This window comes from Palaemon carinicauda, chromosome 33 (assembly GCF_036898095.1).
Source record: "Palaemon carinicauda isolate YSFRI2023 chromosome 33, ASM3689809v2, whole genome shotgun sequence".
In the NCBI taxonomy this organism is placed as follows: Eukaryota; Metazoa; Arthropoda; class Malacostraca; order Decapoda; family Palaemonidae; genus Palaemon; species Palaemon carinicauda.
The window spans coordinates 668006-685505 of record NC_090757.1 but is presented as its reverse complement, the minus strand read 5'-3'; positions in this window follow the sequence as shown (position 1 = coordinate 685505).

The following is a 17500-nucleotide window of genomic DNA, read 5'->3' as shown; positions in this document are numbered from 1 at the left end:
CAATGGCTACCACAATCCCAATTTTACATTTTAACCTAAAAATTCATGTTCACTTTTTTATCTATATACATTTTTATTCATTGGTTCTTCAGATTATGATTTTTTCTCTGGTTTTGTCGGGCGTCTTCATATTTTTCCTTTTCTTTATTACTATTTTCTTGCTTCAAACAGTAATTGCAATTCTATTTACCTCCTTCACTGATCCAAACATAACCTACGTTCACTTCCTCATTAAAATTCAAGACTTAATATTCTTCACTTCATCACTCATTTGATCTTAACTTTGTTTCACCCTTTTCATCATGTAAAGCAATCTCTCAAGACATAACGGGCTATCTCATTCCTGCTAATTTCATTCATGACATTTTCCCTTGACTAGCAAAGGCTGGAGAAATAAAGCGAGAAAATGCAGAAAATGTTTTTAAAATGTCGAAAGGGGTTTGAAGAATTTCTTTTGAACGGAACCTAACCAAAAGATGAATAAAAGGGATTCCAAGCCTTTGATACCATCTCTCGCTGCTCTTTTATCAAAATTCAATATAACATTTAATATCCGTGAGCAGGAAATTAATAGTAAAAAAGCTTCGATTCTTCCCCTCTGCCAGCTCATCCCAATTCGTCTCAAGGTACAAAGTTTAAGATGCTTTTCTTTAGTATCTTCTTGGACTAAAACAGGCTTTTCTTTAGTATTTTCTTGGACTAAAAATGCTTTTCTCTAGTATCTTCTTGGATGGATAGATGCTTTTGTTACTATCTTCATGGAGTAGAAGATGCTTTTCTTTAGTATCATCTTGGACTTAAAGATGCTTTTCTCTAGTATCTTCTTGGACTTGAAGATGCTTTTCTTTAGTATCATCTTCGACTTAAAGATGCTTTTCTTTAGTATTTTCTTGGATTGAAAGATATTTTTCTTTAGTATCATCTTGGACTTAAAGATGCTTTTCTTTAGTATCTTCTTGGACTGAAACAGGCTTTCCTTTAGTATGTTCTTGGACTAAAGATGCCTTTCTCTAGTATCTTCTTGGACTGAAAGATGCTTTTCTTTAGTATCATCTTTGACTTAAAGATGATTTTCTTTAAGTATCTTTTTGGATTGAAAGATGCTTTCCTTTAGTATCTTCTTGGACTGAAAGATGTTTTTCTTTAGTATCTTCTTGGACTGAAAGATGCTTTTGTTATATCTTCTTGGACTGAAAGATGCTTTTGTTAATATCTTCTTGGACTGAAAGATGCTTTTGTTAATATTTTTTTGGACTGAAGATGCTTTCGTTAATATCTTCTTGGACTGAAAGATTCTTTTCTTTTGTATCTTTTTGGACGGAAAAATGCTTTTCTTTTGTATCTTTTTGGACAGAAAAATGCTTTTGTTAATATCTTCTTGGACTGAAAGATGCTTTTATTAATACCTTCTTGGACTGAAAGATGCTTTTGTTAATATGTTCTTTGACTGAAAGATGATTTTGTTAATATGTTCTTGGACTGAAAGAGGCTTTTCTTTGTACCATCTAGGGCTGAAAGATGCTTTCCTTTAGTATCTTCTTGGACGGAAAGATGCTTTTGTTAATATGTTCTTTGACTGAAAGATGATTTTGTTAATATGTTCTTGGACTGAAAGAGGCTTTTCTTTGTACCATCTTGGGTTGAAAGATGCTTTCCTTTAGTATCTTCTTGGACGGAAAGATGTTTTTGTTAATATGTTCTTTGACTGAAAGATCCTTTTGTTAATATGTTCTTGGACTGAAAGAGGCTTTTCTTTAGTATCTTCTTGGACTGATTTTGTGGCGTTACCTTCATAATGTTCTTTGATATTCTTATTCTTATATTACTTCTCATTTTCCCTTTGTTGTGTTTCCTTTTTCTTTAGTATCTTAAACCGATTTGCTATCAAATGAGCAGACAAACTATTGCCTATAAAAGCCTTTCATATTTTTATACTATATTTTTTTCCGTGCTAAAGTTTATTAATCCCCACTGACCTTAACATAATTTAATATGAGATATGATTAGCTAACGGAAAATGAATTTAAATAGAAAAGGTAATTTTTATTTACACAATTGTCACAGGATATCAAACATCAAAACCTATTTCCTTTTAACTACCTTGAACAGATCCTGGGAGATTTGCTGACTGTAATTACAATTAACACACTCTCTCTCTCTCTCTCTCTCTCTCTCTCTCTCTCTCTCTTGCATCCTAATCCATCATGCTCTTTGTTCAAGTCGCAGCCAATTATCGGTTAAATGATTTACTCGATTTCTTTTTTTCTGTTTTTGTTTTTTTTCTCCGTAACTGCTTGAAGGTTGTGTCTTTTATTGCAATGCATTTGCTTCTTTCTTTCATGTTTAAAACCCTTTTGGTTGATTTCATGAGAATTAATTTAGTATATTGGTGAAAATTACATTATCATTATCAACCAAGAGACTTTTTTATATATGTAATTTTTGTCACTTAGCTGACCCAACAGACAAAACCATGGGTCAGGTAAATGACCAAAAAAAAAAAAAATATATATATATATATATATATATATATATATACATAGAATATAGGAAAATCCCTTTATTGATTCTTGATAATTTTAGTATATTGTCAAAATTTTTTATTGAAGATAAAAAACCTCTTGATTTATTTCTTGAGTTTTTATTTAGTATATTAGCAAAAAATAACATAGTATAAGATACTTCTTGTTTAATTTCTTGAGAATTTGTTTTGTTTATTAGCAAAAATTACATATTGTTAATTTCTTGAGAATTTTAGATTTTACAAAAATTACATCTTGTCGATTTCTTGAGAATTTATTTAGTATATTTACAAAAATTACATCTTGTAGATTTCGTTCGAATTTATTTAGTATATTAGTAAAAATGACATCTTGTAATTTTTTTTTTTTTTTTTTTTTTTTTTTTTTTTTTTTTTTTTGGAGAATTTAATCAGTATATTTACAAAAATTAAAAACCTGTAGATTAAGTGAGAATTTATTTAGTATATGGTAAAAAATTATATCTTGTAGATTTTTTGAGAATTTATTTAGTATATCAGCAAAAATTACATCTTGTATATTTTTTGAGAATTTATTTAGTACATTAACAAAAATGACATTTGTAGATTTCTTGAGATTTTATTTAGTATATCAGTAAAAATTACATCTTGTAGATTTTTTGAGAATTTGTTTAGTATATTACCAAAAATTACATCTTGTAAATTTCTTGAGAATTTATGTAATATAATCTATTATGTAACATATTAGCAAAATTGACATAAAATCTAAGTGTTGGGTTGCTAAAGGTGTACTTATTAGATATCTATAAAAAAGACAACGTTATAAAACTACTTATAAAGCAAAAGTAAACGGCGAATAATATTGGCATCATATGGCTAAACTTCCCCCCATCAATCCTGACATGGCAGGGGGAAGGATCCACTGCTGTAATATAATGGCTCCTGTCGGATTAGTATAACATTTGCATATATTACTTTTCTCTCTTCTCTCTCTCTTCATTTGAATAGATTACCTTTTATCACATCATTTGAATAAATTACTCTTTCTTTCCTTATCGGAATGAATTACCTTTCTCGTTATTTTGATAGAATATGTTCTTTCTTCATTTCAATAATTACTTTTTGTTCAGTTCTTTGTGTGTACGTCAGTTTGTGTAGTGTTCAGAAAGTTCCGTGTTATCTTATTTCACCTATATAGTAAAGAGGTAGTGCTTGAATATATATATATATATATATATATATGTATATATATATATATATATATACAGTATATATATATATATATATGTATATATATACAGTATATATATATATATATATATACAGTATATATATATATATTACACATATAAATATATATATATATATATATATATCCAGACACTTGCCCTTTACTATTAGGTGAGATAATATAACAGAGAACTTTCTGAAGTTTACACGAACTGAAGTACAGACAAAACATTGAACAAAGAGTAATTATTCAAATGACCTGGTAAGAGGGGTTGGCATGTGTGTGCTTATCTATCTTAAATATTTAGCCGTCATTTTTATATCGTCTGATATTCTCCGAGTTCTCTGTTACCTTTGTTCAGTGTTCTCATCCTTTGTGGAATGTTTCCTTGTTCTTGATAAATTTTCTCTGTCCTTGATAAACTTTCATGTTCTTGAGAAATTTTCCCTGTTCTTAATAAATTTTCCTGTTCTTGATAAATTTTCCTTGTCCTTGATGAATTTTCATGTGCTTGATAAATGTTCCCTGTCCTTGATAAATTTTCCTGTGCTTGATAAATTTTCCTGTGGTTGATAAATTTTTCCTATCCTTGATAAATTTTCCCTGTCCTTCATAAATTTTCCTGTGCTAGATAAATTTTCCCTATCCTTGATAAATTTTCCCTGTCCTTCATAAATTTTCCTGTGCTTGATAAATTTTCCCTGTCCTTGATAAATTTTTCCTGTCCTTGATAAATTTCCCTGTTCTTGATAAATTTTCCTGTTCTTGATAAGAACATGAGAAGCAAATTCTTGACTTTAGGGTTGTGATGGCCGATGCGGTAACGTCCCGGAGTGGTCAACGCAAGACTGGGGTTCGCGTCCCGCTCAAACTCGTTAGTTTCTTTGCCGCTGCAACCTCACCATCCCTGTGAGCTAAAGGATGGGGGTTTTGGGGGGAGCCTATAGGTTTATCTGCCAATCATCAGCAGCCATTGCCTGGCCGTCCTTGCTCCTAGCTTGGGTGGAGAGGGGCTTCCGCTCTGATCATATGCAATATGGTCCGTCTCTAGGGCATTGTCCTGTTCGATAGGGCAATGTCACTCTCTTTGGCCTCTGTAATTCATGAACGGACTTTAAACCTTAAATCTGAAGTCAGAATTTTATCAATTTATCTTTTTAACTTCACGTATTAGTTGGACTATGATAATTACCATGCAGTTTTGAAATATCATTACATAGGACATATGAAGATTACCAAAAATTTTGAATTATCAATACATAGGCCATTTATGAAATTCCATGGGGTAGTACTAAAACTTTTTTTTTTTTTATTTATTTATTTATTTTTTTTTTTTTTTTTGATAAATATTGATGAATATCGTAATATTGTAATAAATATTGTGATAGATATCGTAAATAAATATCTTAGACTGGTATCGTATTATGATCGACAAAAGAGAAAAATAACCTTTGATGTAATTAAACATGTTGCCCTATTTCTAAAGACAATGCCTAGTTTGAGCAGAGGCCAAAAGCCTTTCGGAGCGATGCTCTTTTTTGGTCTTTCATATAATTAATTAGTGTTAATTGCTCAAGGGTTCGATCCGTCAAAGTTAATGCGCAAAACATTAAACTTCATTGCAATTGGAGTGACCTTTTCTCATCCAATATCCAATTCAAGGTTTTAATACATTCGAGCTCGCATTGAAATTACAGGAAATCCTTTATTCTGCTTACGGTTATTAAAGCCTTTTGAGGATTTTAAGTGTTTTACGTTTGTCAATATGAAAAATTAAAAATGATTTCTTAAATCCTTTAATAGCGTTTAGTTGACCTAAATTTGACGCTTGAATTTTTATTCAACAGCAACAGCAGCAAATGCAGTCGTTTCTAGTCCACTGCAAGACAAAAGCCTCAGACATGTCCTTTTTTTTCATTTCTGGGTTTTGGCCTATTTTCAACACCACGTGGGCCATTTTGGATTGGTGATAGTGGAACACTTTAGTCTGATCGCTCACAGCGAATCAACCTAGTATTGGTGGCCCTGACTATAGTCCATTTCTTTTAGCGATGCATATTTGCACCGACTCGCGGCGGTGCCCTTTTATCTCGGAAAAGTTTCCTGATCGCTGATTGGTTAGAATTATCTTGTCCAACCAATCAGCGATCCGAAAACTTTTCCGAGCTAAAAGGGCACCGCTGCGAGTCGGTGGAAATATGCATCGCTAAAAGCTAAAAGAAATGGACTATAGTATACTTTGCTGATCATGGCGATACGCAAACCCTTTCATTACGTTAAGGTACCCCCACTTAAAGGGAATTATATCAATAAGATATATAAGATGCATAAGTATCTCGTAGATCCTTTTAGAATACGCCATATTCCACTAAATCGTGTTATACGTAAAATCCAATTGGGCCAAATACAGAATATAGTATAATTTTATTTATTTTCAAATACATCGGAGACCTGTCTACAGAATATCAATTTGTTTGTATTGCGAAAGTATTTAATCAGTATAATTTGTTAATAATTATAATCAAGTTAGTATCTCTCTCTCTCTCTCTCTCTCTCTCTCTCTCTCTCTCTCTCTCTCTTTGTACATGTTTGTGTAAGAATATAATATCATTTGCGCTGTAACTGTGAGTCAAATACAGGTCAATTTTTGAAATTTATATCGCTCTAATGGCATATAATACATAACGACGCTGGCCATATTTCCTGCAAAATTCAATTAGAGCAATTACAGATCACATTCGTATTCTGAACAGCAATTAAGTCTAATTTTGGCCAATGCTGAATCCAATTAAAAATGCCAAAATTAAATTGCATCTGAAGAGGAAAACTCTAAAGTTACGATTTCTATTTTCTATCCGTTTCGAAGAGAGAGAGAGAGAGAGAGAGAGAGAGAGAGAGAGAGGATAATGATGATAATAATTAAGTTCAAGAGTAAATAAAAGGTAGATCAGAAAAAAGGTCTTGATAACCCTAGTGCTTCGTAATGGATGCTAAGTCTTGCTCCTTTAAATTGCTCTATTAAACAAAAGGGGAAATCGTCTCTCTAGAGGTCTGGAAACGCCTTCGGCCAGATGAGGGGAGAAGTTGAGGCATTTCTTGATGTCTTGATGATGTTGTGCTCTCTTCTCTTTGCATTCTAGAGATGAAATACTTTAGGATGTCGTACTGTAGCCTTAGAAGCCTTATGGAAGCGTCCGTTTATGGCAATCTGCTGGACGGGAGTTCGAGCCACGCTAAAGTTGGATAGTTTCTAGTAGTGTCTGCAGCTTCATTCTTGGGTGTATTTCTCTATCCTTAGAAACCTTATGGTAACGTCCCTGCTTTGCAGTCTGCTGGATGGGAGTTCAAGCCCCGCTCAAGCTGGATAGGTTCTAGTAGTGTCTGCAACCTCACCGTCCTTGCAAGTCTAGGATGTGGGGGCTTTTGGGGAGCCTCCAGCTCCACCTGCTGAGTCATCAGCAGCCATTGCCTGACGCAACCTCGTCTAAACTTGGTAGAATGATGTGTTAGGTGTTGATCATATGTATTTATAGTCAGTCCCTAGAGCATTGCCCTGTCCCTTGCATCTGCTATTCATGAGCGACCTTTAAACCTTTAACTTAGTTGCTATAGTAGGATCGAATGTTTTTTATTATCCGTCTCAGTATCATGCCTCTGCCATTCATGAATTACCTTTAAAACTTAAACTCAGTGGCCATAGGAGGATTGTATGTTTTCAATATCCATTTTTGTATCATGCCTCTGCCATTCATGAGCTACCTTTTAAAGCTTAAATTTATTTTCCATAGGAGGATCGAATGCCTTTTATTCTCCCACCTAGCCAGTGATCATCACACTGAGACCTTGCAAGATCACTGAGTTGTGGTGGCCTGGTGGTAGCGTCCTTGTCTGGTGATTGCCAGACTGGGGTTCGAGTCCCGCTCAAATTCGTTAGTTTCTTTGGTTGCTGCAACCTCACCCTCCTTGTGAGCTAATGATGAGGGGAGCTTAGGGGAGCCTATAGGTCTATCTGCTGAGTCATCAGCAGCCATTACTTGGCCCTCCTTGGTCCTAGCTTGGGTGGAGAGGGGGCTTGGGCACTAATCATATGTATTAATGGTTAGTCTCTAGGGCATTGTCCTGATTGATAGGGCAATGTCACTGTCCCTTGCCTCTGCTATTCATTAGCTTCCTTTAAGCCTTTAAACATGTTGCCATGGCTTTTATAAGGTCAAGAGGTATTGTGTTCGAACAATGCAAAGCCACAGGAATTGCAAAATGTTATCACGTTACGAGAACAAATGAATAACATCTCGAACAAAGAACTTGGTATTAGTATTATCGATAAATTAAAGGCTCTGTTGATCCTTCTTTCTCGTATAGGGATATTAAATGCCATTCTTGGCAATGGACCAAAAATACATAAAAAACCAAGATTTTGTAAAAAAGGATTTGGCATTAGCGTAATTCCCAACAATAAGAGGTCTCTCTCTCTCTCTCTCTCTCTCTCTCTCTCTCTCTCTTTCAAAAGTATATAATCTTAATGTCTAAAAGGATTTAAGGAAATGTTTTAGTTCTCTCTCTCTCTCTCTCTCTCTCTCTCTCTCTCTCTCTCTCATATATATATATATATATATGTGTGTGTGTGTGTATATATATGTATATATATATAAATATATATATATATATATATATAATAAATATAATATTTATAGTTTAAGGAGACGTAATATTGACCGTGACCATTCGCGTGCCTTTGTAGATTGTGACCACAACTGACCAGCGATATTGTTAAGTACCCTCGGTGATAACATTTCAAGTCTGTACTTCCACATTATCTGTAATCAATGATATATACATATATATATATATATATATATATGTATAACACTGTATATATATATATATATATATATCAAGTATTGAAGTAGGATATGGTGAATGAAGAAGTATTGAATTAATAGCTCAAGATAGAGACGACTGGCGAAATCTGACTGAGACCCTTTGCGTCAATAGACGTGGCACGAGACGATATATATATATATATATTGTATATATATATATATATATATCATTATATTATATGTTATATTATATACTATATATATATATATAATAATTTATATATTGTATATATTACATATTATATATATATATATATATATTATACTATACATACATATATATTATGTATATACTATATATATATATATATATATATTATGTATATAAATATTATATATATATATATATATTATATATATATATTATATATACATATATATATATGTGTGTGTGTGTGTGCGCGCGCGCGCGCGTGTGTGTGTAAATACCATCCTCCCTATATTCCTCTGTATTCGTTTATTATAGTCGTATTCGTAGTAATGATAATGTGGGCTTATCCATCATTGATAAGGTGTGTATGATCCATTTCTATCTAGAACACTTTTCTATTTCAATGCCAAAACATTTACCCAGAAGTGTGGTTGAGCGTTTGTGTGCATTTTGAATCTGCATTTTTCGTTTTCCTATATGAAATTGCAACCTATAACTCAATAGATTTTCCCAATAAATTGCAAGTGACCTCTAAAATCACTGGTAGTAAAGTGTCAAATATTTACTTCCACCAGCGAAGTTGGAAGGGAGGTTTTGTTTTACCCAGTTTGTGTGTTTGTTTGTGAACAGCCTCCTGCAAGGATCAACTGTTATGTAAAGAGCTGGAAATTAGTATATCTTGGAAGGTCATGGTCAAACAAAATGTACAATTCACATAATTGGCTATAAGTTTGGACTTCGTTGTCACAGAGACTTTAAACTTGGTTCATATTTGAGTGTATGAAAATCCACGCCAATTAATACATGTTAAGGTCAAAGGTGAAGGTCTAGCAAAAGGTCAAGAAATAAGATGCCGTGGCGGAAATCTGCGCTCCGCTGAGCGCCCCTCCAGTTTTTATTCTATATTAAAAACATCTGATATTAATCTTTATCACAATTACCTTGGGCATCACCCACATCGTCATCATTATAAATATCCCCATAATCAGGTTGATTCTACTCCTCACTAACGATTATGAATATCACCATAATTGGGTCTGTGATATTCATCATGATTCATTATAGATATTATAAAAAAGGTTCATAATTCTCATCATCGCGAGAAAAAGGATGCCGTAAAACCATTGCGTATATTATTATCATTAAAAATAAAAGCTTTAACGCACTGATGAAAGTTTTCATTAACATGATTATGAACCGCACCAGGCAGGAGCGAATGGTATAGAACACTGACTGACAGACAGATAGGTTTCTACGTCATATACTCTGGCGGAAAGCCCTCCTTGCCCCAATATGTTCTACAGATGATGTCCAAAGTATCCGGGCCTTGAGTTTAAATATCTTAGAGGGAACAATGTGGAAGACTAACTGACAGACAGACAGGTTTTTACATCATATACTCCGGTGGGGAGCCCTCCAGTCCCCGTATTTTCTGCAGATGACGTCCAAAATATCCGGGCTTTGAGTTTAAATATCTTAGAGGGAACTATATAGAAGACTGACGGATACACAGGTTTCTACGTCATATACTCGGGTGGGGAACCCTCCTTGCTCCCGTATGTTTTTGCAGATGACGTCCCAAAATATCTGGGCTTTGAGTTTAAGGGGACCGTCCGGGTAGGTATTTTGGCATACCAACTTGAAAAAATTCAAAAATCGTTTTATTGTCTCTCTGTATAGAGAAACATATCGTACATGCTCTCCAGAAGTTTCAACCCATTATTTTCATAAATAATGATGATACGGGGGTTTTTAAATCATGACGTCATCCTGGGACGTCGTCTGCGCGGCTGAGTTTGACAGTTCGTCTTTGCGTGTTTTTTTTGTATATATACATCGATTTTTTTCGTTTTTTTTTTCTCTAATTTCGTACCTCTGGCAATGATGTAGCGTATCAGGGGAAGAGAGCTCAGTGAACACGCAGCTAGGCGACACACGCCAGTACAGTCTTAGACCTCGTGAGAGTGAGACGCACGTGTTTTTGTTTACATTCGCCCACGTGTTTATTAGTGTTTTTTATAATTCCTCGTGAATTTTACATCATGCCAAGGAAAAGCATTGTAAAGAGGGTACAAGGAAAGAAATTCTTTCAAAATTAGCGAGTGCTCGGGAGGAAAAACTGAAGAAAAGACAATCGATTTCTTTGTCATCAGTTCTCGCATTGTCTGCGCGAGAGAGAGAGAGAGAGGAACATTCTACCACTACGGAGCTTAGTAGAGAGAGAGAGAGAGAGCAGCCTTCTACATCGGGGCTTAGTCATTCATTTTCGCTGCCAGATGAAGGAGAATTTAGCGAGCCTAAGCCATCCACGTCACGGGATGTAAGCCAGGAATTGCTTTCAAGCCCTCAACCTTCACGCTACGTGAGTGAGGACTCGATTTCACCGCCAGTTCCTGATCATATAATTGGGATTAATATTAGTGATATCCCAGAATATGATGAGAAATACCTAATTTCAAAAACACAGCTAGAAGGAATGATGAAAGGCGTGACTTGTAGAAAGCGAAACTGTAGAAAGTCAGTCAGTGTACACGCAGAAAGGGACAGATGGGATACGACAGTTAGAGTATCTTGTGATGGTTGCGATACGGACATTAGCTACCTCCCCCCAAGGAGGCATGGGAGGGAAGTGAATGTCATAAACTTGGTGAAGCAAATTTACAAGAAGTGTATCATTCTCTTACTACAGGTATAGGAAGAGCAGGCCTGAATAAAATGGAGGATTTTTCTGCAAGCCTCTGACAGCGGGATCTTATGCCAGACATAGTTCTTATCTTTATAAAAAAATGGAAAAACATTACAGTGATATGCAGAAATATACGTATGATTATGTAAAGAAATTTTATATAGAAAATAAGTTGGCAATACCTGATGAAAATGGCGTAATAGATATAGATGTGTCTTTTGATGGAACTTGGTTATCAAGGGGCCATAAGTCACACGTAGGTGTAGGGTTTGTTATAGACGTGTTCACAGGAAAAGTACTCGATTGTGAAATTTTGTGTAATTATTGCAAAATATGTGACAAAGGAATGAGGAAGGACAAGAAGAAGGAAATGAGCCAAATCATAAGTGCAATAAAAACTTTGAAGGAAAATCTGGTGCTATGGAAGCAGAAGAAGCAATTAGAATGTGGAAGAGATCATTGAATAATGGTTTCAGATATAAAACATTTGTTGGGGATGGGGACTCGAGTGCATACAATGCAGTATGTGAAATGAATGAAGGCCAAGGGCCATATGAAGGTGTGAAGGTAGAGAAGGAGGAGTGTATTTGTCATGCCCAAAAAAGAATGGGCCACAGGCTCCTAAAAATGAAATCAGAAGTGAGTGAATATATAACAACAAAAAGCGGAAAACAGATGAAAAGAAGTTTATTGTCAGGAAAAAACAAGTTGACCCAAGCCATTATAAATAATATTCAAGTATATTATGGTATGGCAATAAGAAATAATATAAACACAACAGTGGATCAGATGCGAAATGCTATTTGGGCTATCTATTATCACTTGACATCTGATGATGAACACCCAGTCCATCAAATGTGCCCTGCTGGGCCTGAATCATGGTGTTTTTACAATAGAGCTGTAGCCAAAAATGAAAAAATACCATCACATGCAACAAGGAAAAATCATCTTGCAGGAATACCTTATGAGCTTCGCACACACATAAGAAGTGTTTTCAATAGTTTGTCTGACCCCAAACTATTGCAAAGATGCCTGCATGGCTGGACTCAAAATCCAAATGAATCTCTGCATTCTAGGCTTTGGATGAAGTGCCCCAAACATAAGTTTTTTGGCATGCCTAGAGTAAAATTTGCATCAAGGTTAACAGTTTTGGAAAATAATTTTGGATACATGCAAAGTAACTTGATGGTAAAGTTATTTGGAAAAAGTACTGATATAGACACTTCCCTCCAAATTTATGATACAGAAGAGCAAGAAGTAGAGAGAGAATAAAAACAAGAACAAAGAAGACAGAGAAACAAGGAGAAGAATATAAAGCTGGAGCATTTTAGCTCTGCAAAACCCTGGCAACAATGAGGGAGGAGGCAGCTCCCGACACCCTTACACTAAGTGTATTAGTACACTTAGGGTATTAATACCCCTTTTAAGGGGGGGGGACCAGGAGCCATGCTGTAGAAATCAACAATATCAACAATAAAAATAACAAGTAAGTTTCCATAATAATGTTTTTTTCATTTTTTTTATGAAAAATGCAGAAATTTACATGGCAAATCTTTAGGAGCTCATAACTCGAAAACATACTTATCCGCACTTAGGTACATTTTTCTCAGTTATTTATTGTTCAATTTTGAAGATAAAGATATCATAAAAAGAAGATTAAAAATGCCACAATTCTGTCAGACAAAATTTTAATTTTCATTTTACTTTTTTTTTTCATGATTATTTTACGTCTAGACGAGGAAAAAAAAATAAAAATTCATTAAAAAAAAAAAAAAAGGAAATCAAAATTTTGTCTGACAGAATTGTTCGGTTGATAGAGTAGTTTTTATGGTAAAAGTTTCAATACAATTGGTATTATAGTAGTCGGGAAAAATGTACCTAAGTTTTTTTTATAAATCATGATTTTTGCTAATAAATCCGAAAGTTTTTGATCAAATGACTTGAAATTTTTATATGATGAAGGTATTATATATGTCTAAAACATATATAGAAATGGTGTAATTTGGTTCATTAGAAAAAAAAATGGCGGACATGGCGGACGGTCCCCTTAAATGTCTTAGAGGGAAGAATATAGAAGACTAACTGACGGACAGACAGGTTTCTACGTCATATATTCGGGTGGGGAACCCTGCTTGCCTCCTTATATCTGCAGATGATGTCCAAAATATCCGGGCTTTGAGTTTAAATATCTTAAAAGGAACAATATAGAAGACTAACTTACAGACAGACAGGTTTCTTCGTCATATACGCGTGTGGGGGAACCCTCCTTGCCCCCGTATGTTCTGCAGATGATGTCTAAAATATCTGGACTTTGAGTTTAAATAACTTAGACGGGAACAATATAGAAGGTTAACTGACGGACAGACAGGTTTCTTTGTCATATACGCGTGTGGGGGGACGTCCAAAGATCCGGGCTTTGTGGTTAAATATCTTAAAGGGAACAATATAGAAGACTGACGGACAGACAGGTTTCTACGTTATATATGCGTTTGGGGAGCCCTCCCTGCCCCCGTATGTTTTGCAGATGACGTCCAAAGATCCGGGCTTTGTGGTTAAATATCTTAAAGGGAACAATATAGAAGACTGACGGACAGACAGGTTTCTACGTTATATATGCGTTTGGGGAGCCCTCCCTGCCCTCGTATGTTCTGCAGATGACGTCCAAAGATCCAGGCTTTGAGTATAAATATCTTAGAGGGAACAATATAGAAGACTGACGGACAGACAGGTTTCTACGTCATATATGCGTTTGGGGAGCCCTCCCTGCCCCCGTATGTTCTGCAGATGACGTCCAAAAGATCCGGGCTTTGAGTTTAAATATCTTAAAGGGAACAATATAGAAGACTGACGGACAGACAGGTTTCTACGTTATATATGCGTTTGGGGAGCCCTCCCTGCCCCCGTATGTTTTGCAGATGACGTCCAAAGATCCGGGCTTTGAGTATAAATATCTTAAAGGGAACAATATAGAAGACTGACGGACAGACAGGTTTCTACGTTATATATGCGTTTGGGGAGCCCTCCCTGCCCCCGTATGTTTTGCAGATGACGTCCAAAAGATCCGGGCTTTGAGTATAATATCTTAGAGGGAACAATATAGAAGACTGACAGACAGACAGGTTCCTACGTCATATATGCGTTTGGGGAGCCCTCCCTACCCCGTATGTTCTGCAGATGACGTCCAAAAGATTCGGGCTTTGAGTTTAAATATCCTAAGGGAACAATATAGAAGACTGATGGACAGACAGGTTTCTACGTTATATATGTATTTGGGGAGCCCTCCCTGCCCCCGTATGTTTTGCAGATGACGTCCAAAGATCCGGGCTTTGAGTATAAATATCTTAAAGGGAACAATATAGAAGACTGACGGACAGACAGGTTTCTACGTCATATATGCGTTTGGGGCGCCCTCCCTGCCCCCGTATATTTTGCAGATGACGTCCAAAGATCCGGGCTTTGTGGTTAAATATCTTAAAGGGAACAATATAGAAGACTGACGGACAGACAGGTTTCTACGTTATATATGCGATTTGGGGAGCCCTCCCTGCCCCCGTATGTTTTGCAGATGACGTCCAAAGATCCGGGCTTTGTGTTAAATATCTTAAAGGGAACAATATAGAAGACTGACGGACAGACAGGTTTCTACGTTATATATGCGTTTGGGGAGCCCTCCTGCCCTCGTATGTTCTGCAGATGACGTCCAAAGATCCAGGCTTTGAGTATAAATATCTTAGAGGGAACAATATAGAAGACTGACGGACAGACAGGTTTCTACGTCATATATGCGTTTGGGGAGCCCTCCCTGCCCCCGTATGTTCTGCAGATGACGTCCAAAAGATCCGGGCTTTGAGTTTAAATATCTTAAAGGGAACAATATAGAAGACTGACGGACAGACAGGTTTCTACGTTATATATGCGTTTGGGGAGCCCTCCCTGCCCCCGTATGTTTTGCAGATGACGTCCAAAGATCCGGGCTTTGAGTATAAATATCTTAGAGGGAACAATATAGAAGACTGACGGACAGACAGGTTTCTACGTTATATATGTATTTGGAGAGCCCTCCTGCCCCCGTATGTTTTGCAGATGACGTCCAAAGATCCGGGCTTTGAGTTCAAATATCTTAGAGGGAACAATATAGAAGACTGACGGACAGACAGGTTTCTACGTTATATATGTATTTGGGGAGCCCTCCCTGCCCCCGTTGTTTTGCAGATGACGTCCAAAGATCCGGGCTTTGAGTATAAATATCTTAAAGGGAACAATATAGAAGACTGACGGACAGACAGGTTTCTACGTTATATATTCGTTTGGGGAGCCCTCCCTGCCCCCGTATGTTTTGCAGATGACGTCCAAAGATCCGGGCTTTGAGTTTAAATATCTTAGAGGGAACAATATAGAAGACTGACGGACAGACAGGTTTCTACGTCATATATGCGTTTGGGGAGCCCTCCCTGCCCCCGTATGTTTTGCAGATGACGTCCAAAAGATCCGGGCTTCGAGTTTGTATATCTTGGTGCATAAGTCATAAGGGCTTATCTGATTCCAGACATAAGCCAGGAGCATCAGGGGATATAATAGAATCTGAATAGGAGGAGTTCATCTACATAAATTATATCCATTGGCTGCGCTGCATTCTCTTCTCTTTCGGTGAAACGTTTCTGGCGTGTGGTAAAACGGGGAATTTATGCCTTGCTTCGCAGTTCGGAATGAAAAGTGAGCATTTTAGCTTTTATTTTTTAAATATATGCAACTAAAGATGGGATTTTTTCATCATTCTCTTAAAACAGATTACTGCATAAAGATCCTTCATCATTCTCTTAAACAGATTACTATGTAAAGATCCTTTATTATTCTCTCCAACAGATTACTGTGTAAAGATATTTTATCATTCTCTTAAACATTCTCTAACATCAAAACCGTTTCTTTAAAACGTTAGCTTTACATAAGCAACGTTTCATTTAAACGTTAGCCCAACATCAAAAACGTTTCTTTGAAACGTTAGCCTAACATCGACAACGTTTCATTTAAACGTTAGCCTAACATAAAAAACGTTTCTTTAAAACGTTATTTTAACATTAACAAGATTACCTTAAAGCGTCAGTCTAATGTCAGCAATGTTTCTTTAAAGTTTTTGCCTAACATCAACAAAGTTTAATTAAAACGTTAGCCCAACATCATCAACGTTTCTTTAAAATATTAGCCTAACACCAACAACGTTTCTTTTAATCGTTAGCCTAACATCAACACGTTTCACTAAAACGGTAGCCTAGCATCAACAACGTTTTACTAAAACGTGAGCCTAACATCAGCAACGTTTCATTAAAACGTTAGCCTAATATCAGCAATGTTTTATCACAACATTTGCCTTACATCAACAACGTTTCATTAAAACGTTAGCCTAATATCAACAACGTTTTATTAAAACGTTACCATAATAGCACCAACTTTTCAGTAAAACGTTAACCCAACATCAACAACGTTTCACCAAAACGTTAGCCTAACATCATTAACGTTTCACTAAAACGTTAGCGTAACATCATGAACAGTTCACTAAAACGTTAGCGTAACATCATGAACAGTTCACTAAAACGTAAGCGTAACATCATCAACCGTGCACTAAAACGTTAGCCTAACATCAGCAACTTTTCATTAAAACGTTGGCCTGATATCAACAAAGTTTCATTAAAACGTTTGCCTTACATCAACAGAGTTTCATTAAAACGTTAGCCTAACATCAACAACGTTTCTTTAAATGTTAGCCTAACTTCAACAATGTTTCATTTAAACGTTAGCCTAACATCAAAAACATTTCTTTAAAATGTTAGCCTGACATCAACAATGTTTCATTTAAACGTTAGCCTAACATCAACAACGTTTCACAAAAATGTTAGCCTAACATGAACAACAACGTTTCACTAAAACGTTAGCCTAACATCAACCACAACGTTTCACTAAAAAGTTAGGTTAACATCAACAACGTTTCATTAATACTTTATTCTTAAATCAACAATATTCACGTACGAAAAAGCTTATCTAACGTCAACTTTCC